At 35.9% G+C, this 24107-nt stretch overlaps 1 long non-coding RNA gene across 1 annotated transcript; it reads right to left on the reverse strand.

Moving 5' to 3' along the window:
• Positions 1-1302: 1302 nt before the first annotated feature.
• LOC121426849 lies at positions 1303-22769 on the reverse strand. Its single transcript, XR_005971640.1, has 3 exons — positions 22594-22769; positions 16889-17099; positions 1303-2098 (listed from the first exon to the last, which is right to left on the reverse strand). It is a non-coding gene; the product is annotated as an uncharacterized LOC121426849 (long non-coding RNA).
• Positions 22770-24107: the final 1338 nt, after the last annotated feature.

Consider the following 24107-nt stretch of genomic DNA (forward strand, 5'->3'; position numbering starts at 1 on the left):
AGATGAAAGGATTTCAGTAGCTTGTAACAGTTGCCAGTGGAAACCAGTGACGACTTCGTCAGTGAAAGGCTCTCCAGGACACGGACCCTGTTTCGTTGACAATTAACGATAATTAGACATGAAGATTGATGGTCATAAAAATCCCTTGTGCTATCTTAGATACCCAGAGGGGGAGGCGGATGAGAATGAATATGGGTCTAGGATAGCCAATCTCAAAAGAAGGGAAATTGAGAGCGAATTTATCTGTAAATTCTGAGAAAGTTTGGCTGTTCAAATTGCTTTGTCGCGTCAACTAGAGCTCCCGGCGATTTTCGTCACAAAAGAAAAAGGCAAACGGTTCAGTTATCACAATTTTCCTAGGTTGAGGTTGCTGGAGATTTTGTAGAATATTAATCATTTGCAATACAGTGTCAAATTCTAGGTATCAAATATGCATTAGTTTGGTATATAAGGTTATGTTTCTTTCATAAGTTGATTCGACATTGGGGACTGATATTTTCCAATTAAAAAATGAATTCTTTTCAACTTAAGAATGTCTATGTCATCGAAATCTATTTGTTGGTAGATTATTACTTATATATATTTGGTTCGTACTAACAGTTTAGACCTTTAGTTATTCAAAGATACAATGATGGTAATGTCTTGCAGTGTAAAGTGATGCATTTTTATGTTAACGATATACTTTACGTGCTGAACATGTCAGGGTGCAGCAGATTTTTGTTGCTCATTCTAGGTCGATCTGATAACATGGTCCGAAGTCAGAGTTGATTTTTTATTTAAAGTTATCCCTTTGAAAAATCCACAAAACCATAGTGAGAACTCTACATATGTGTTCTGCTTGTGCCATTCTATAAAATTTGAACAGATCTTTTATTCCTGTACATGAAACATAGTTACATGCAACCTGTTTGTTGATGTTATTAAATAACCAAAATGCATTCGTACCTTCTACCTAATTATCAATTATTGATAACATTATCTCTGTCTAAAAATACCAATAATTTGTGAAGTAAATGAGTGATTACAGTGATTACATCGGATCGAAGCAATGACATCATCATATGGTACAACAATTTCTAGAACGACGTAATTGAATCAGTTAATATTTGACCATGGGTGCTCAGATGACGTCAAAAGAGCCCATGGGACAAACAAAATGAATTAACTAACTCTTTCCTCGAAGTCCCTCGAATTTGAAAAAAAAAAACATGAAACACCATAAACTTGTCTCACAACTATTAAACACTACTTAAAAAAAAATACATGGAATAAATATCTTAATTAAGGGTGGCAGGAGTGGGATATAACGAATTGCAGTGGTTCAGCTGTTCATTTTTGGTTCCTAAGCGCACATGTTATTAGGAGATCCAATTATGAAGAAATACTGGAAGGAAAATACTCAATGGAAACATTTTCAAGACAAAAAGACCCTGCTATCATGAATATTAAAATGGAACAGGATTATCATCAATAAATTGAAACATTTTGTATTTGAGTGATGGGCTACAAAATGAATTTTATGCAGATAATCGAAATCAGCGGTTGTTTTGACAATATGAGTACAGACATTACGATCTAATAATCAATCAATTAATTAAATGAAATAGATAAACATTGAATAAATTATGGGCGAACAGAGTACCAGTTTACTTTTTTTTCAGATTACTCCGACAACCCTTAAAAAGCTTGTGTGAACTTGCTCGAATAGATTTTGCCAATGGGGAAACACTTTGCGATTCTCTTATTGATTATATTATTTTAAAATACATTTCATCAGTACCGTCCAGAATTTTGTAAGAAAAATGCAATTAGGAAAAAGATTAAAATGCTTGTCAAATCCAAGCCATCAAAGAGCAATAACTACCTCAAGCATGTAAAATAATAAGTTAACAAGTACATCCCGCTTCAGGTCAAATCTACTATCGGGGTCAAACATGCATTTGGGGACATCGCCCCCTCCCCTCCTCAAAGCTCTCGCACTCTTCTGAAGACAGTTCATTTCAAGGTTAAATGCCAGGGAGACGTGGATAGTGTCATATCTTCGAAACGCATTCTCATTGGCCCGAAGTTTGCGAACTTCATAGACAGTGGTGCGCTTCTGAAATAGATAAATGAATTTGATTTGTTTTGTCAACGAGACAATTAGAGAAATTTCATTAACACGAATTATCATGGAAAGTTCGACGACAAAGTTCGATTATCATTCTCAAATTCTTAAATTAATTTACTATATTTTTATTGGCATAGAGAACTTTAACCTTTAACAGTTCCTCCCCTCCGAGACAAACGGGTAATTGGGTTAGAATAATTTCATCATGTAGCTCTGCAGATCTTACTCAAATAGAGTCAAGAATATGTGTGGAAAAAATCTCAAATTCGAATAGTGGGCCACTAACAGTTAATATGCATTCAATGCACAACATATTACCTAACCATAACCAACCAATGTCAACAATACCAGATAGCCAGAACGATCCTATTCTCAAGACTTTTCGTTCCAAAGACCATGAATATATGATTTCCAGATAGGCCTACTTTGAAACGATTTTTGTCGAGAATCTCGACAAAGAACAGTTTTATCACAATCGGTCTGAAATAATCTGATGCCCTCGCTGTCTAGGCTAATATAAACGCACCCCAAAGAGATACGAACGGGTCAATATTTAGGGAAAACATCGGCAGACGATGATCATGACCTTGAAAGCTTGAGTTTCAAAGCGTCTCGATTTGGCGGGAAATTGGGGGAGATTGTGTGATAAATTTAGAAGGTGTGTATTTTGAGGGGCACAGATGCAGTCGGGCTGGCATATTTAGTGGGCGGTCCATGGGTTGAAAGTGATGTTTCTTACAAAATATAATAGAAAACTTGATAAAAATAGAACGGGGAAACAACTTTGAACTTGATTGGTCAAAAACGCACTTACGATAAGTTTTAATTTCGAAAACTCTACTTTATATTTTCAGGTATAGATATGTAAATAATTTCAAAAGTTATATTCAATAGATCCACATACAAAGACGCATGTATATTTGTGTTTGTATTGGAATTTGGGTGCGTATCAAATATATTTTCAGACATAAGGCCCCTATGACACGAAAATGTTGCTAGATCTAGTTTAGTATTTTGGGAAACAGTTTATAATACCTTAGACACATGTAAATCTGTGTATCAAAGTTACCAGACATGTTTGATTTATTTTTGGCTGAGCTATGTGGAACAACATTTTCACGGAAAAAAACATAACATTTTCTTCCAAAATATCTCTCTTCAAGTGTAAACAACACAACATCAAAACAATCCTCTACCCCATCACAACGATGGAAAGTAATCTAACAAAATGTGGAATTGTTTTTTTTCTTATCTTATTAATTATCTTAAATCTTTATTATCTTCATGTTGCCAAAACTATAGTTACACCTCAGATCCAGGCACGAAGAGCTGCATTAAAATGGGTTTGATAATTGGTTGCAAATGGAATACTGGTATGCTATGATTCAACTAGAGACGGTAAAAGTCATTAGTTTTACCAGGGACTCGCCCTTCAATTTCGGCGCGCTACATGTATGTGCACTGACGACCAGATTATGTTCTGGTCTAGATCTGCAGGGGGACGTTAGATAATTCTATAATGGTTAACACACTGACACATAGATAATCACAGACATCAAGATCTAGACTAATTCTGATCCGGAAAATTGTTTAATATAATCGAAGACCAATTCAATTCATATATTTGTCATGTATCTGTTGAAAAACACAACAATGTTCTCGGACTCTTGATTACATAAATGATCTTACTATTATAACAAAACATTTTTTAAAGGTATATATACTAGTTCACTAAGTTGTGATGCGTGTGTTCAGGCCAACATCTGTCGTACGAGTTTTCAGGCAGATATGATATGAAATGAAATGGTGGTTTTCATCCTATTACTTCCAAGACACCACGGCACCTCCGACCTACATCAGCTAATTTCACCTCCGAAAATTGACCTTAATATTGAAACCTGAACGAGTTAAAAATAGATCCCGCTCATTTAAACTCGTCTGTTTCTATGGTAAAGCCGCAATTATTTAGGTGAAACCTGATGGAACAGGTTTGTGGAATTTTCCGAAATCCGCTTGTAAAAAATTGCGGGTGAAAAAGTCGTATCAAATATCGCCGGGTAGTTTTGGTCTGTGGAAAAGGGATTTCCAGGAGTTGGGCTGACAAGAAAATTGCTCAAAAAGCTCACCGCATCGGAGATTTTAGTGATGTTTTTCCAACGTTAATCGCAAAATCTAAAGGTCTTATGAGGGACATATATTTCAATAGTGGCAGGAGCTTTAATCTAAAGGATGTTGTTTCGAATCAGAGCCTATTCAAAGACATTGATTCAATTTTCCATTCTAAAACTTCCACGTCCAATCTAGGTAAAATGAACATATTTACAAAAATAATTATATCATCGATAGATTTGTTATACACCTTGGTTTTAGATAGCTTTCAACAATGAAACATACGAAATGTGATTATCAAGTAAAATTCCGTAAAAACATGATGCCAAATAATAGGATAAATTGACATTCATGTTAACATGTTGGTGGTCACTGCCCAGTCCGTCACTATCTAGTCCATCTTCATACTAGACACCCGACTGCCTTGTAAAATTTACAACCACAGAATGATTTTCCCAATTACTTTCCTTCGAAAGTCTATAAAATAATAACTCTTATTAACCAAGGGTATAGCCACTTCAGCTGTATATAGGCTTGTTCTTCCAGCGCACCCTGCAAAACATATAATTATCTTACGTCGAGCGTGTGCCGAGGCAGAAGGTACCATGTTGAAAGTCTTTGGTATATGACTCGGCCGGGGATCGCACCCTCGACCTCCTATTCATGAGGCAGGCGCTCTACCATTGAGCCGCCATTTCCACTTTTTTATATGATTATATTATATATCATTATCTTCCTTCTACGAACTACATGCTATATAGGCCTAGAAACTAACCCCGCCCTCCATTTTGAACACCTGTACGCCTGACCACGTGTACCCAGCATGCACTATTCAAAAGTTCACTTCTTGGAAGACGACACTTGGAGGAGATTGAGTTTCAGCTTCAGAGCGAGTTTCAGAGTGTGTGATCCAAACAAATAGGGTACTTTGCGCATGGGAAGTCTTTTTACAAATTGCGAAAATGGGAATTTAGGGAACATTAGATAGCATATTGCAAGCAAACAAACCAACACAAGTTTTATTTTGGCTTGTACTTGTTACCATACACCTACATTTCATTATCGCCTTGTAAGCAGGTAAGATTAAAATGAATTTGAGCCTCTTCATTAAATTTCATTGTAATCCATGAGGCGATGTGTACATCCATTAATATTGCAACTGAGCGTTACACCTCTAAACTGCCCAAAACGTACTTCGTTTAATTTATAACACTTGCTATGCCTATCAACAAAGGTTAACAGACAACACAATACTTGACAGGCGTGCAAAATGACTCAAACAATAAATTTAATTTGAAAATATGGGACAAACTGATATTACTCCACCTGTTTCTTGGTATATAAAGACAAACTAAACTTCTGTTATATTATACATTCTTACTCAAACCTCTGAATGCATATTTTTTTTCTTTTTTTTAGAGTTTTCATTGTTTCCATTTGTAAACGGGCCTAAACAATTTATTGTTTGTTTCTCGGATCAATTCAATCTATAAAAAATATCAAACTTTGCGGAGAGGACCCACAGGCAACTTTACGCAGTAATGCAGAAGGATGCAGAAGGTGTAGAGGTTTAGTGTACCGACACTCGTCTTTCAATTAGAGGGTCGTGGGTTCGAATCCCAAACATGTGGTTTTTTCCTTCAGCAAGAAATTTATCCCACATTGTGCTGCACTCAATCCAGTTTAGGCGAATGGTAAGTTAAAATTCATTGAATGGACAGCAATGAAACTAGCAGCTTATGCTAATGGTGCGCCTTGGAATGGATTATTTTTCTAGAAAGATGATGCTATAGGCCAACATGTGCCTATACTCTCATTTTATCATTATTATCTTTATTATCTTTATCATTATCATTCTATTATTTTAATATCATTATTATTACATTTTATACATCAGAATATGCAAATATGAATTATTAAACATCTCACGTTTAATGAAGCAAAAAATGAACATTATATCTTTTCCAAAAACCGACATTTCCCAGATAAGGTCAATATCAAATAAACCAATCGTGGTGCAATTGACCACCCCCCCCCCCCAGGTTACACATTATTGAGAAGCAGCTGATGCACTTTTAATATATTGGATGAGTAGTATCAATTGTAAAAGTAACAAGTGAATCCCCCATCCGGTTATTGTCTGCCCCGCTGCTGAGTGATACTATGAGCTCATAATTTATCTAACAATATTGTGCTGATAGCTCTCCCCCAAATTCAGGATACAATCAATGATGAGAATTAGGGAGAGGGGTGGGGGATTGGGAGGGGGTAAAAATATGATGTTAAGGGGTGGGATTACGAAACAGAGGACGAAATCGAGTGGAAGTCATGAAGATAGATAGAGATACATATCAAGTTTTGTGTGTGTATGTGTGGGTTAGGGAGTGCGGGGTTGGCTGTGCGATATACAATAATTTATATATAGGAATGTAAAGAGTGAGCGAAAATAACAGAGGGGGAGGAAAAGGCAGATAAATAATAAAAACAGAGAGAGAGAGAGGTAGATGGATGGATAGATAGATATTGACTGATAGATAGATAGATGGATAGATAGATAGATAGACAGACAGACAGGTAGATATATAGATAGATATTGATATATAGATAGATAAATAGAAAGATAGATAGATAGATCGAAAGATAGATAGATATACAGTAGATAGACAGACAGAGAAGTAGATATATAGATAGATATTGATATATAGATAGATAAATAGAAAGATAGATAGATAGATCGAGAGATAGATAGATAGATAGACAGACAGACAGGTAGATATATAGATAGATAGATATTGATATATAGATAGATAAATAGAAAGATAGATAGATAGATCGAAAGATAGATAGATAGATAGATAGACAGACAGACAGGTAGATTATAGATAGATATTGATATATAGATAGATAAATAGCAAGATAGATAGATTGAAGGAAAGATAGATAGATATACAGTAGATAGACAGATAGACAGACAGAGAGAGGGGGCAGGCAGACAAGGGATTTGGTGGGTACTTTCTTCTGAGAATAAAATAAACAGAAAATTGATAATACTCATATCATAAGGAAGACTTGGGTAATAATCGCATCATATCTTTCGTATTTATTTTCCCCCTTCTGATTCTTTACTGATACAATACCTTTCTTAATTCTTTTAAAATACATGTAAATAAATTACATTCTTGCCTAGTAGGTACATTTCTTTTCATGAAAAAAAATATTCAAGTTAATGTATTCTATTTACTGAAATAAATTTCCCGACGTCTTCGCCGCTTTTAATTCCCCCTATCTGTAATCACCGTCTCCAAGCAGACGACCCAGATTCCAGCGCGCGTACCTGGGAATTTCGCTACAAATTATGGCGGGAAACTCGTATCAGTGTTTCAAGCGTGCTTTTCAATACCAGGTGTCGATTGGGTTATGATTAAGATTCGCATTGATAATGTTATGCACCATGATATCCGAAAACAGATGCAGTCGTACTGAAAGGTTGAGTTAGACCACTTGTTACAGGATCTCCCTTAGCTAATCATTGGAGGCACTCGAAAGTTCCGAAGGTTGGTTAATATGATCAAGGTCTCCAATAATTGGAATGGCTTGTAAGTCCGAAAGACTATTTCCTACGCCATGTAATGTGGTTAATTCTACATGAAGTCTTAAAAGTTTTGTACTGTAAATTAAATTCCGTAAATGTGCTGAAAATCATTTAAAAGTATGATAGCTTAAAAGGTCGGAAAATTGGGAAAATCTTGTATTTTTCTAAAGATCTGATGAACTGTTTCCATCATATCCCGAATCTTCCCTTACACAGGAACTTTTCCGGCGGTGGAAAAGAAATACTCAAGAATCTATAAACGAGGGAGAGAAGAAACCGATCTGATTAGAATAGCTTTTGAACATGTTATTATTTGATGAACATTGCGTTGGTAGATTGATAGTTGAAAGGGTTTTAAAAATTCTATGTTACATCTTGATAATTTACTGAGGAGAATACTTGAGGATAATGCATTGGAAAGTAAGTAGAGGATTTATATCATTTGGGACAACATAACACTCCCCCCATTTTAGAACTATGAAATTTAGCTAAGCTTTTACAGTTTAAAAAGGGAGTGTGTGGTGTGATGATTTGCATTTAGGCCTATACATGTAGAACTCCTCGGTGAAGTTTCGTATAATGGAAATCTAAAGTAAGGAGAAAAATGATAAATTCTCGCTATCAATTATAGTGGAATACAATTGTCACTATTAAATAAACACAAGTTTCGTTCACATTTTCAACATTGAAAATGTGAACGAATTGAGACTTACTTAAGGATTCTTTCAAACGTAGGCCTATAACTTTTTTCTTTTGTTTCACATATACGCAACGTCTTAAGAGTGTTTCGAAGTCTACTTTGATTCCATTTCAAATGAAAAAAAAAACATAACAAGTGAGATTCTGATGACCTAATCTAAAGCTGAAATGCCGTCCTTGCCAGCTTGATCAAAAACTGTCTAATCCCAATGCCAACAACGAATTATGCATTAATGAGTCATTAGGAGATTACTAAGACATCGAGGTAATGTCGCAGTCATACAAAACAGAACAGACTCAAGTCCAATCAAAACTTGTACGTTATATTAAATGACATACCATCGGTTGTTGAGTCCGGTTTCGTTGATGTGACTGTAACGGGAAGAAAGGGCAACGACATAACGATCTTTTCTGCCTCTGTTACATCATGTAATGTCGACTGACTCTAAATGGTTTAGATTATGTTTTCTTTAATCACTGTGGTACAAACTGGCCCTGAAAGCAATGTGACATATCAAATGGCGCTGATTTTAATTCGCTACGATCTCTTCTATTTCAAGGGGTTAATAACTGGCCTTGCTTTTGGTCTATGATATTATTTTAAAGACTTAGTTCTTTCTTTTATTATTCATGTTTTATTAAGAATCAGATCTGATTACAATATTCATAGTTATTCAAAGAGATTAAAGAAATCGCAAATAATCACATTTACACCGGTACATATAGAACACAAATTTTCCCTTTCTATACAATATTTAAATTGGAATATTAAATCAATCTTGTAATCACCAGGCATTAATGTTTCAAAGTGAAAGATGTATTCGAATTTATTTCTATTATTATTATTAAGGTTATGGCAACCCCTGCCCCCGAGAGAATTTCATGTTTCTATTTGAATCTGAATCTTACTTCCAAAGTATTGCGGGGAAGTTTAAGACATTAAAGATATGGCAAACTACCAGGAGCAAACCTCTCCCTGAGCCTCATTAATCAACACAAACTGCCCGGCGTGAATTATCAGCTGCAAAAGCATGCCCTGGATTAGGAGATTCATACTTAAGTTTCTCAAGTCTAGTTGAGACTCCCGACGTGAGAAATTAAGACTTTCTCAATCATTTCTATCGGAAAATCTACATGAAACTGTGTGAATGTGAACAGACAGATTAAATGCTGAGTTGTTGAGCTTTGACAACAAAGAGGGATAAAATGCATTGGTGAAAAAAGGAGTGATAAAGAAAAAAAAACATTTTGGAAATTATCAATATCTTGTCGAGAGAAGAAGAGGTAAACTAAATTCCCGTTTAAGGTATAGAGGTAAAGGAATAGTCGATTGATAACGTATTTGATAAATTAAAATGATATTGATTGTACAAAGGAATAATTGGATGAAGTTATAAATATAGATTTGAATTCAATAATGAAAGAAAACAAATACATATAATCAAATAATGAATTAAATGAAATAAAGTAAAGCAATACTAACTAGACATTTTTATAATTTAATGATTTCCAGACAATCAGCAGCTGGATGATCAGTAAGAAAATGTTTTTTTCATTCCCGTGTTATTTCGAGACGTACTGTATAATAATGTACAGCATCAGAAGTGAGTTCACCCCCATGGTCCGGGGGGGGGGTTCCTTGGGATGCTGTCATTTCTAGGTGTTCGTTTTTTTCACTAGCACCCCCTTTCAAAAACCCTTTCCTGGCCCCTAGTGCATCTCTCATGGATAATATGTTCGTATGCAGCTTTCCCATGAGAAAGTACTGCTTCATGCCTGATCATGATCTCCCTAATTTTTACCTATTGTTTTTTTAAATAAAATCTTTGATGAAGAACTGTACTGCAAAGCGGATATTTTGGCGGGTGTCCGCACTATTGTTAAATACAGTACTTTACTTTGTTAAAGATGAGTTTCGACATCTCAGGCAGACATCTTAAACTTTTTTTTTCGCTTATAAAGTCTAATATGGTCTGAAGAAAATCATATTGCTGATCATCGGAATATACATTATTGATATTCATCATGTACATATATCATTGGGATTACAAGAATTACAACTAAAATCAGTCATTCAGTTCACCTTCTTGGACAACTTATCCATGAAAAAAAGAAAAAAAGAAACTTGGAGAACTACCCTTCGGGTAGCAAGGCAAACATGTACAGAATGATTACAAATCATAAGCTGAATTTTAATGATATCAAGAATTTGAGAGGAAATTTTCTGATTGACCGTCAGCAAATTGCAATAGGTCAGATATATACATGTGTTTGCTTACCAATAACCAAGGGAAAGCACGGGGGTATAGAGCACATACCCGTTCTGGACGCTGTTAAAGTGTCTAATGATTGTCATATTTTCAAATATAATATCATTCCTTTTGTCCTTCTATTCTTGTTGATTTTAGCTTTCCGCAAGATCAAACATCGGTGAGGCGTTCAAGGTGCCACAAGATTATCATGGAGACTTACATTTTAAGCTGAAAATTTAAATATATCCCGAACATAGCGTATATGTTATTTTTCATTTAAAAAAGTTAAATGATTTAATCTGACTCAATTCTGGCAGAGGGGAGTCAGATGGAATACGAAATCAAGCAATTCATCGCTATATTATGCTGAATATTGGTTCTTTTCTGAAGATTATCCGAACGGTTAGGAAAGGTCAGAGTCTTGGCAAATTGGCCAAGGACTTTTAATTGAATGATGCATCTTGGATGACTCAACAAGTCAAGTCGTTCTTCAGGTCATGTCACACCAATGAAACCGAAATAAATCGATCGATCGTATGCCACTGAAAAATAACGTAATAGGTTTGATCGGTCTGGAGTAGGCTTGTGAGGTGTGACTGTAACATGACATTTGAAGTCACTCGACAAGCAATGATATCGCCCCTCTTGTCCGAATCTTGGCAGCTGTGACAGGGGTCCCGTTTCAAAGAGACTCGTTTAGATACAACTCTAAAAGATCAAGCTCAACTCCTGTAGATACGTGCGTCCTATTGGCTCCAAATAAAATTGCGTTTGATTATTTGTAACTGCAGTTGATTGCAGCTTTCTTCTTGATCCATGGCCTTTCTTCCCGGCTTTCTTCTCGTATAACAGGCACATTACAGCCCTCACTTTGCCGCTTGCTCACGCCGAGTCGTTGGGACGTTTTGGAATCTAGTCCGAGTAAGACAAAACTGCACTTTTTATTTGGCCATGACCAGGACTTGTCATCAGCAGTCATAGTAAGACGTCAGAAGGCAAGATGATTCCCCGATTTTATTGCTGGATATAGTTTGAAGACTGGATGAAATAATGGCGGTTGTCACAAGAATGGGTATAAAGTGTGATCTAATTTATCTCCAGGACAAAGGAAACTTATAATAAGATCTATTGTGTTAATCTAACAAAAGAAAATAATATTAAACTAAACGCCTTGCCTGAGAAATATTATATTAAGATGGTGTTTACCTAGTCTGCAGGCACAGACCCTGATTGAAACTTTGATCAACAAGTGTGTCTCCACGCAAAGACTAGCACATACAAAACTTCAATTCAGGGGTCTTCAGTACACAAGGCATGAGTAGGCTGCACATTCAGACCCTTAACTCGAAGGGTGAAGGGTTTGCAGAGCAGACTAGTGTTTACCCTTTTATCCATATTCAAAATTCAAAGCAATAGTTGAATAACAAGGGGGTATCACAAGACAGCTTACAGTGATTAATTTGTATATAAGCATATTGAAGGAGGTCATTACTTTTCATTACTTTTCAGTGTTTCTGTTTGGAAGCAACCAATATATTGTTCCGTTAGGAATAATGATAAAGACAAATATTGGATGTTGCATGAAACCAGCAATTGATTGCAAGTCAATTATAGGTTCTGAAATCAATAATAAAACTTTCGATCAATTTCTATATCGCAATTGATTGTAAATAATCATAATTTTGCAACAACCATAAGAACATCACATATCCGTCTGCGCGTTGTTGCGTGCGCCTGTACTATAAGGTATATGGGGAAGTTAGTTAATTGTTGCAGAGGTTCAAGGTTCGAGGCGTGGTCGTGTATTTCGGATAGATTTAAAGGATGGTGATATGAAAGGTCGATGCTAGACTCAAATAATCATATCTGGTCGAAACAGGTATGTAAACACGCATTCACACTCCTGGCTGTTCTATAATGAAAAGACCTTGACTTCCACCTGGCAAGTGTATCTTTAAAAAAAAATGTCTCGCAAAAATTCTGATAAAAAATACTCGACAAGCAACAAAGTAAACACAATCTCTGGTAGGTTTATATATTCAGACAACTCTGGTGTGAGTTAGCAAATCGAGGGCTTATGCCAAAATGATGTAGGGGTGTACCCAGTAACTATATCACCACGCACTTACAAATACACTGGCAACGAACTGCATTTGTGTATGCACGGTCACGGTAACTCACAATTTTGATTTCTTTCCAAGTTTTCAAGGAGAAGTAACGAGGAGTGGTCGCTGGATCGGCTGACTAATATTAAATTATGAAAAAAAGTGAGCGTAGAATTAATACAAGATGATATGAAAGGTCATTTAAATGGATCTAGGAATTTTAATTATCTGGGGATTTTGATATTTTCATATCCCTTACCGGATCTGTACTGTGGCATTTTGTCCTTCGAGGAAGTTAATCCGAGAAAGTAAGTAAATTATTATGCACATCCTAGTGCATTATTGCATAAATACAATTATAAAACAATTAGTACATCTTCGGAAGGCCAAGTGTATAGTTTAAGAGTCGGGACCAATCTTACGACCCGCTCCTTCTGATGTGCCAAATTGTCCATTCAAACTATCTACTAACGTATTAGAATTATTTTACAAATGATTAAGTCAAAATTTTAATCATGGCAATATTACTACAAATATTCGTCAACAGTAGAAATGTTAGAAAATGTGCGTTGTGGCAAACGCCTATAATCCAAGCTGCGTTGGGAAGTTACACATTGATTCAGAGGTTCGGTGTTCGAGCCCTGGTCACGTCTTTTGGATGGTGACGTTAAATGTCGGTCCCAGACGTACATAGTCATCTGATTGATACACGTCTATAAAACACAAACACACACACCAACCCCCCACACACACAGTGTTAGTCATGGGTAGTCATCAACATCGAGATAATTCAACTTTTAGTTCTGCAATTTAGACACCAATCGTTTTGTCTTTTAGATATTTGCGACATCTATCACCAGGGTTACATAAAGCTACCCATACCCAAAACCAAAATTATAAGTCATGCTTTCTCTTGGATTACATTTTGCGAGTACAGGTCAGGGTTACGCCAGAACGATTCCAGACCAGACCGACAAACAGCAATATGTCATTTCCAATTACTCGATATGGAGTCGCTATCTATGGTGCGACTTTCTTAATAATATCGCATAATTGGGATACAAACCTGCATCAAGGAATAAAGGTGTCCAACACTTACCATTTGACTTCCGGTATTCTGCTCTGATCATCAAACGAAGTCTGAACGGATGAGTATGATGGGGATGTGTTTAATATTCCAAGGAGAAATTGACGGATGCTACCTTCATCCTGAAATCCTTTTCCCTCATCACTCCTCCCTTTTACCCTTCAAGATCTGGACCCCGTCTTACAAACAGTTGCGATTGATCTGATCAACCTTAACTATATGGAAATCCATCATTGTCATAATTTTTCCAAGAGGAAATTTGCACAATGTCCTCTGTAAACAAAGAGGGGCACACCTCCCCCCCAAAAAATAAATAAAAAATATATATATATGTATGAGTATACATCATATCTAGAAAACATTTTGAAGAAACATGAATTTTAGATGTTGACGTTGCTGGCTTTCCATGGTTATGGTTGATCGGATCAATTGTAACTCATTGTAAAACGGAGCCATGACATATTGCATGAGGGGGTATACAAGGCACCCAGCTAGCAGATGGAAGGGGCGGGGGCACCTGCGCTGCGATATATGGCAGCTCCTGCAAGCGAATGTTGTATTTTGGGGAGGTGGTTTTTAGAGAAGACGGATATACCATTTGTAACTAAAGTGAGTGGGCATGATGGGATACACCCATTTTTGTATGATTTGGTGTAGCCTTTCGTCGACTAAGATAAAAAAAAAATGAAATAAATAGGTAATGAGTGAAATTTCAGATCCATGCGAAAAAAAATTAGGTAAGATAAAGCCATACCCGACATTTTGTGGAAGATAAATAAAATGGAATAAGGCGCATCATTACTGAAATTAGTGGGAATGATACATGAACTAAGTGGTAATAAAAAGTAACCTATATCGTAAATCTGTTTTAATTTCATTGGTAATTAAACTAAGCCATTATTGCAATAATTGTTAGTGGATTGCCAAATGGGGCATTAGAAAAAAAAATGGCGATTCATTTTGAAGTCTTAATAGACGCATAATCCATTTACTTTTCCCAGATTTCTTCAATTCCCTTTTTATATTCAACACCTACCCTCATCTGACACCCAGTAGTTCTTTTTATGTTTTCTTTAATGTCATCACTCAACACTTTATTTCGGATCATCATGACAGAAGCTTTTTTTGTAACCTTTCGAAAAGGTTGATGTTTTGATGAAAGGACGCGGCTTGAACAACATTAATGTGAAACCCAAAATTACAAGCAGACACCGTGCCCTACTTACTAAATATGGCAGCAAGAATGCTCACCATCATCTTGATGAAATTATGACTAGCTGATCTATGTAATAAACCTTTAGAAGCTGAGAATACGGTAACCAAGGGGTTAATACAGAACTGCGTCTATTTGTTGGTCATTTGTTTGTTATATGATTGCCAATGCTTACCAATAGTTGTCGTAAACACCCTTTTATTTAACCCCAGTATTCAGCTTTCCGGTTCTGAGGATTTGATATTTATTTTTCCTCTAACATTGCTGTATGTAGTATGAATTAAGTAAAGCAACAACTTAGCAAGGCTCTTAGGAAATCAAAACGACATTGCTGCAAATCTGCAATATTGTTATATCAGGTTAATTTGTAAAAACAACAACATCAGATATACCTGGGTTGACCTGGATATATGAAAAATAAGATAGCTTGACTTTTCAATCATTAGAGAACCCAACAAGAAGGGGCGAATCGTCTACTAAATGCGAGTCAACACACTTGTATTTTAAAATATTCTTAAAATACTGTTTGAAAAAAAAGAGACGGGCAACAAAACACTTCCAATTTGAAATTATAATATTCATGTACATGTATACTACACACAACGGGAAATAAAATTTATATCATCTATGTTTTCTATCATCATAAATTTGTATTTACCTCAGTCCACCTTTGAATTATTTGCGAGGATTTTAGTCATTGTCTTTAGAGCGATTGTAAATGCATCAAATATTCATGCACTAATTAAAATGATCGTCATTAGACCATTATCGAAACCAGCATTCCACGCTTGTCGGTTGGTTCTTATGATCCACAAGTTGTTTAAAGGAATCATCGAGGTTTACAAAATATTCATTCTAATAATTAAAGCTAAATGAAGGTAGTTGCAGTAAAACACTGATTTCGTGAGAAAGTCTTTAAAACCAATGTTAAGTTTTAATATATCATCATAGATCTAGATCTGGTACAGTTACATAAACTGAACTTTGTGAAATCATAATATCTAGCTAAAAAACGATCACACTGAAGGTCGCCAACACAGATAGGCACACGTGGGACAGTGTATTATTATTGCTGGAATAAAGACCCGACGGAAGTGACCGAATCCGCGCTAATTTGCTTATTTCTCATCAATTACACAATTTCTTCCAGAATCCTTTGGCACATATTTTTTATTCATACAAACAGACACTTTGGTGATCATTATATTAACTTCTGTAAAAAGTCATTTTGAGATCGTTCCCACAACTAGAATCTATCTTTAATTGATGTGCAACGCATGCGACAGCATTCCCCCTTGATAAAATGGCATTGGTTTCCCTCACATGAGGCATACATAGGTTACTAGATTCATAAGATTGAAAAAAAACTACAAGGGATTATATAAGGTTCCACAAAGTATAAATTGGTCATAAAAACCTGAATTAGCTTTTATGACAAATTGAAATTGTAGGCTGTTGATATTTCTTAGCATTATTTGCATGGTTAAGTGGTCTTATGTAATAAGTGATGCCTTGTCTAGAACAAAATGTTCTTAAGAAAAGATAGTGTCATCTTTACTGGTAGCTTCGGGAGTATGTTTTATGTTTTTCTAGATAGAGGTATTAATCTTAGATGAAGGCTGTAAATGATGATTAAAATCTAACAACGACATTACAGCATTTTCAATAATTATCATAGATTTGGGTGTTGATATTGTTGCATTGATATTTTTGTGGTTTACCTTTAAAAGACGGTCCATCTTCAGCTATATTCTTCAGATCTGAACAGGATAGACCAAAGGTGTGAGGAAGTATACCTTTCAGGCTGCCGCCGCCTCCTTCTCGTTCACCCGAGACGGTCTGTTACCACCCCCAGTAGGGCCCCGGTGCTTTCATCTCGACGGTTTGGCTCCATTGACTGGGATGGGACAACTTGATACACCCCGTTTACATCTGAAACATAAACAATATTGGGCGACTACAGATAAAGATCATTCATCATGATGATTAAACTTCGTTGTCTTTGCAAAAATAAAGACATACACTCTACATGACAAAATTCGAATCTTGCTTATCCGCGATGAAACTATAAACTTCTAGAAATGACCCTTCTACTTCTCTTCCACTTCCTTATTTTATCGTTAATTTCCATATTATTGTTATCATAATAATTATGACTGTTATTATTATTCGCCTCCTCATCTTTCTTCTGCTGCTTCTTCTCCTTTCTTTATTCTTCTTATTATTTTTCTTCTCTTTCTTCTTTTTCTTCTTCTTCTTTTCTTTCTTCTTCGTCTTCTTCTTCCTCTTCTTTTACGTCTTCTCCTTCTTCCTTTCCCCTTCTTCGCCTACTAATACTTATTCTTATCCTCTTCCTTTGTTTCTTTCTCTACTTATTTTTCCCGTAAAAGGTGTGCCACGGTTCTATTTTTTCTGTTTCCGCTGCACAATTTGCTGTTTTAAAATATTGTAGACTTTATAAAATTATGTGAGATCCATTTAAAAAAAGGAAATTTTGTAAAGATAAAGTGCATTTATGTTTTCCAGAAAATGCATATTTTTATTAGTAATTTTAATTTGCAATATGCGTGCATAGATATGATACAAATCAGCCTGTTCTACACTTACGATACTGAAGACTAAATTAAGTCACTTTACTCAGCTTACTACATGTAAAGTAGAGCCTAGATTTTCATGTTAAACGGGTAGACTAAACATTGGGCATACAACTAGGCTAACTTATGGATGTGAAGTGGGTCCATTGGTACCCCAGACGAAGATGAAAGAAATGGACTCCGGGTACATCAACGCTACCATGCTCTTGATGATGTACCCTCTTCTCATGTTTAGATAAATTAATGTTGCCTTTCCACTGCTGATGGCTCTCAATTCACGCGAATAATTGCTGTTTTCATTTTTTCTTTACTTTGACGATATTTTCACCCCTTTCCTTAATAGCTTTTGCGGGAAGTTCCTGCTTAAGGCTTTGGAGCATTTCGTTTCAAGGATGTGAAACGCACGCAGTTCGGGTTACTTAGGTTACGAACATTGACCATTTTCTCTATTTTTTGTGAAACTGTCTCTTATTGTTGCTATTGTAATTATCATACCACCATGAACGAATGAACTTCTTCTTTTTGTCAATGATGAAACACAGATCATTTTGCGTTTTAAATAAATATAAAGAAATCCAAATAAAATTTAAGTAGATACATTGATTGTAATCATTTCTTTATTTCAAAGAAAAGCAGAATACAAATAAACAGAGTGAAACAATGAAGAGTAACAAGCGAAACCAGGTCCATTAACCTATACTGGTTCAAGGCAGGTTAAAATGTGCATAAAAAGTAAATTACAAAGGCATAATATATTGATTGCGAACAAAAAGCAATCATAGAATACAACTGAGTAGGTGAATTTGCATTAATCATTAAAAACACCGATAATTTGTGTGCCCCTGTGGAAATGGAGAGAAGAGCATGGAAAACTGAAGATGAATCGACTCCTGGAGCCAGTTTCATGAAGTGTTACAACTGTTGTAACTTTGCCATTATGGCAACCACCATGGCAACAGGGCTCAGAAGCCAATCAAATTCAAGGTTACCATGGTAGTTGCCATAATGACAAAGTTACAACAGTTGCAACTCTTTATTGAAGTGGGCACCATATGTGACTATATGAGCAAAGATAGATAATAACCAATTACGTACTCTTTCAGAATAAACCAAAATGGAAAAAGGTTAGCCCCTTTCTAAATGGAAAGGAGCACATGGAAAACATATGATGATTATAGGAACGATTCTATAAGTTGAGGTCTAGAATAAATGATGTGTGCCCCTGTCTAAAAAACGAGAACCGCGTGTAAAAGGGGAAGATAACCTTACTATCCGTACGATTCATTAATCAGAGATGTTCAATTACCAATCGTGTGCCCATGTCCGAATGGAGAGAATAGCATGGAACATTACAATATTAACTAATGGTATTACCCTTAAAGCAAGCGTGGTGAATTGCCAACCCTGTACCCATGTGTAAAAGGAGAGAAGCACATGGAAACATTCGAAGATTATTCGATTGTTGGTCTGGCACGTTGTGTAAATATTATGAATGACTGCTCATTTGCGCTTGTCTAAATGAAGAGAAGCGCATGGGAAAAAAATAGTACAGTTGTACAATGTCCATGTCCGAGAGAAGAGTATGGAACATAAACAGAGTCATCCCTAAGCACGAATCTTCATGAGGAGGTATAGAATTGCCAAATATGTGCCCCTGTCTGAACGGAGAGATGCACATGAAAAAAAGAAGAAGATTACTAGTACTCCGTTCTTGGTAAATCACTTTGTGTAAAGATTGAGAGTGTCTTATCATATGTCCTTATCGAAATGAAGAAAGAACAACGCACGAACAACAAAAATAAAATCGACTCTAGGTATGACACTTCATCCAGAGTTGTAGAATGCATGTATTCCTGTCTGAACGGATAGGAACCCATGGAGGGAGAAACTTAATCAACTCTAAATATGACTCTTCAAGTCAGTCGTAGAATGACCTTTCACATGTCCCTGCCCGAATGGAGAGAAGGGCAGGGAAGACGGAATGATGGTTTGGCTCTGGTCATGACTCTTCATTAATTATAGAATTGTAGAATTGCCAATCATGTGCTCCTATCGGAATAGAGGAAAGCAAATAGAGAAAAGAAGATTGTCCCTATTCGTTGTACGACACTATGTGTAAATGTGCCCTTGATTAAATGGAGAGAACAGCATGGAGGAAGATAAAATCTACTCTAGGTATGAATAATTAAGTGCAAGTGGTAGCATTGTCAATGATATACCTTTGCGTAAATGGAAAGAAACGCATGGAAAATGGAAGATGAACAAAATAAACTCTAAATATGACTCTTCAAGTCAGTCGTAGAATGTCTTTCCCACGTCATTGTCCAAATAGGGAGACGGGTGCATGTGGAAGACGGAGAGATGGTTCAGCATTAGTTATGAGTCTTCAATCAAAGTTACAAGAATATTTAATCCTATGCTACTATTTGAACGAAGAGAAACACAAGAAAAGTTCAGATTCCCCGATGCTTGATATGACACTGTATAAAGAAGAATAATGATGTACCCATGTCTTAATGGATAGATGTGCATGTAAGAGGAAAAGGTGACTCGACTTCTATGACTCTTTAAGTAGACTTGCAGAATAGTCATTTATGTGATGTGCCTATCCTCAACAGAGAAGAATCCATAGAAAAAAAATCGACTCTAGATACGGCTCTTCTAGAACATTGTAGAATGGACAAGCGTGTGGCCTTGTCCGAATGGAGAGAAGCACATGGAAACAAAATTGTATCTATTTTTCGTACGTAACTTTAAGTACATGTTAATGACCAATGGGTAGCCATTGGTGAATTGGGAGAAAAGTAGGAAGAGAATCTAGCACATGTTTAAGATATACTAATTGTACCCCTTACAAAAGTAATGCTAATTCATACTTCATTTTCATAAATATGTAATCAAAATAATATTTGCGGTAGCAGATTTAGCGAAGCACTGTTAGTTTGGTAACTCTCGGATAAAACAGACTTTCTTGGATAAATTGTCAGTCAAGTCCTTCTACCTTGAAAACTTACCATTTCAACTTCTCTTTCGCTCATCCGTCAACTCCAATCAATAGGTATGCCTGCAGCAGAAATTGATGCTAATCAATCACTAATTCATTTATACCGTGATTGCGTCAAGGAAAGCGCATCAGAGACACTTCTTAAGACATTATTCCCAAGGGCCAATATGAAGTTATCACATTGTGATGGTTATTTTTGGCATTTTGTTTTTACCTGATTGATACGAAAACATGAATGATTGTTAGATAGCATTAATGCTTGTCACTAAGCAACCAAAGTGCCGTAATCTTAAGGTCCTCTCAGAGGGACTTGCATTTGAGGATATGTGTCTTACCGAAGGGCAATATCACATCAAGTGGGAGCCATACCCGGGTCAGCGGATTGAGAAGCCACGACTCTACCGACTGAGCTAACGTGCCTTCTCATAGCGATTTTCCATAATTGGAAACGTGACCTGATGCACCAACACTTTGAAGGACATTAGATAACATTTATATCAAACGTTCTTCACAGAGGGCGTCTGACCGATCGCTGTAGCGTGGAATACTCCTAATCAGTTTTCAAATTTGGGTGATCGGTCGTTAATTTTGTTAGACTCCTATCACGTCAAAGGAAGCGCATCTGGCCTATTCCTCAAGACAACTTATCAACAAGACTAATGTGAAGTTTATCACAAGTGTTGATATCTAGTTTTATCATTGATTACTATGTGACTCACGGAATTGTGATATATATTTCCCGAGACAACCAGGCAAGAAGTTTCTTTTATTCTATTTATTTGACAAAGAAGTTTATCCCCGATTTGGAGGGAATATTTGATGTCAACATAAGTCGAAAATATGTTAACGAAAACAGCTGAAGGTAAATGAATAAGAGAAATGAAATAAATGAGAAGTTGCTTTGTTTTCAGCATAAAAATAAAATTAATTATACGCGCATTGAAAGTAAAAATAAAAATATATTGACATTTATTGAAACATAAATATGACGTTTCTGCCTATTTGAAACAAAAATGAAATGCTTATAATGGGATGCCCATAAATTTTGCTCCAAAAGTAAATTATGAAAAATTCGATATTCATATTCAAATGCTTGTTACCAAGTAGTTCTTGGTAACTTGGTTAAGTTTAAACGTAGCTCATGAATACCATTATGAATCAACCTCATTTGTAAACCTTAATCAAGTAATATGAAAATACTTACTATACAAATATCGACGTTGAGATGACCAAAGGCCTATGTTAAGGGCTGCTTCGTATTTGGGTTCTACAGATTGTGCAAGTTCTTCTAGTGTCAACAAAGACACGAACCGGATAGGACCCAAATATCAATTTCGTTATCCGATATAAAAAGAAAGCAAATGAGGTGGCATCTTCAGCACACGGTGTCAAAAGCAGTGTCCGAGATTGGAGTGAGCTGCTATTTTTAAGAACGAGCCAAGTTTCTGCCGATTTCATTTCTTCCTCTTTCTACTTGTCAACTTAGCATTCTATCTTATTTATCCTTCTTTCTATCTATCTATTCATCTATCAGTATAAGTTTTGTCTATCTATATACCTCTCTATCTTTCTTTCTATCTATCTATCTATCTATCTATCTCTCGCTATCTTATCATTCATCCTTTTCCCGATCATCTTCATCAAGTTTATATGTTTGTCTGTCTCTCCCCACTTATAATCTCTCCCATCAATCTCCATTACTCATGTCTTTTCTTTAAACCTTATACTCACTGTATCTTTGGCGGTATATCTTTATACTGTTTCTCTCTCACCTTTTCACCTTGCAAGCCAAGAATAGATGAAGAAAGAGGGACCAAGAATTACTCACGGAAATACGATTACATGGTCGGTTGTGTCCATAAGGAGATCCGTCGTCGATGAGTCTTCTACTTGTTTTGGTCCGTGGTGCTCGTCGGTGACTAATTTAGGACATGTTTGTCCAGGTAAAGTAATTTCTTTCTTTTCCTTTTTTTTCTTGGGAAGGTCTCCAATTCTGCGCGGCCACTGCTTCCACCTGACAAGAAATAAATTGAAACTATCAAAATATCGAAGTGACCAATGATAATAAAAAAATTTTGTAACGGAAATTCAGTTATATGATTATCCATCCTCTTTGTATCGTAAAATTATTCAGATTTGACAAAATTGTTATCAAGACAACTTAAAAAACCACACACAATCAATACGAACTTATCATCTATAAAGCGGTGTATTGTTTACCTACCTAACAAATACTCTGCTGAAAGCCCTTACGAGATGACAGCCATTATCAAATGATTCATTATAGTCATTATTTCTAGTCCAAGATTTAGATCATAAATACGATTATCAAATGTCTTCGGGAGCGACAATTAAACATCTACGATATATATATTGTAAAATAGGTCTATTTTTACCGATACCGATCCAATCCGTTCCACTGTTTTGCTATGGTAGGGGTAAAGATGAACCCCTATCACCCACCCGCCGTACCCCTTCCCCACCCAAAGGCTCCCTAACAGACCGGTAATCCTCGTTTTGCCAACTGGAACACGCAACTCTTCAATCTAGATGAAGCCTCTAACCCTATTTGACCACTTTTCAAATTATAATTGAAACCTGAAGAAATTGGTTAAGCAATACTTACATAAATTAAAAAAGATTAATTCTCGGATTCACAACGCACCAACATTTCAAGAAATTCATTCCTGCCAGATACCAATTTAAATCACTTTTATTGAGAGCAGCAAAATATGAAATATAATTTTGATTTAAATTATCATATCTCTTTTCTTTCATATTTTTTTCCCAGGTACCCAGTTCCGTCACACGTCAGGCAGCATGACATCGGAAGGAGGTCCCGCCCTTGTCATGTCAAAGACCTTCATATATTTTCCCTTGCCATTATTCCTCACAAGATGATGGACAAATCATGACAACATTCAACATCGTTCCCATGGCAACTGTGTCATGAAACACACCTCCAAATGCTACGTTGGAAATTAAAGATTCCCTTCAACAAAAGTTGGGTATATTGTTTGATGTAGCATTTTTTAAAATTGATTTATTTTTTACAGATATCATGATTTTCCCTTATTTTGATTGTTGGATAAAAAAAAGACTTTATCCTCCTTTAGCCTAATACACCGTATGGGCTAAACCCCTTTGTCTAAAATAAATTTGGTCTAATATTCGTTAGGTCTGCACTACACTTGGTATTATGCCCACTTAATGTAATTACTAATACCAATTAAGTCTAATTTTCAGTTTGTCTCATTTCTTAACTTCAATTTATTTTTTTATTTAATCAAATCAAAATGTGGTTTATAAGCAGCTATCTAACCATATAGACTTTTAGAGCAA

Source organism: Lytechinus variegatus, chromosome 13 (genome assembly GCF_018143015.1).
Source record: "Lytechinus variegatus isolate NC3 chromosome 13, Lvar_3.0, whole genome shotgun sequence".
NCBI lineage: Eukaryota > Metazoa > Echinodermata > Echinoidea > Temnopleuroida > Toxopneustidae > Lytechinus > Lytechinus variegatus.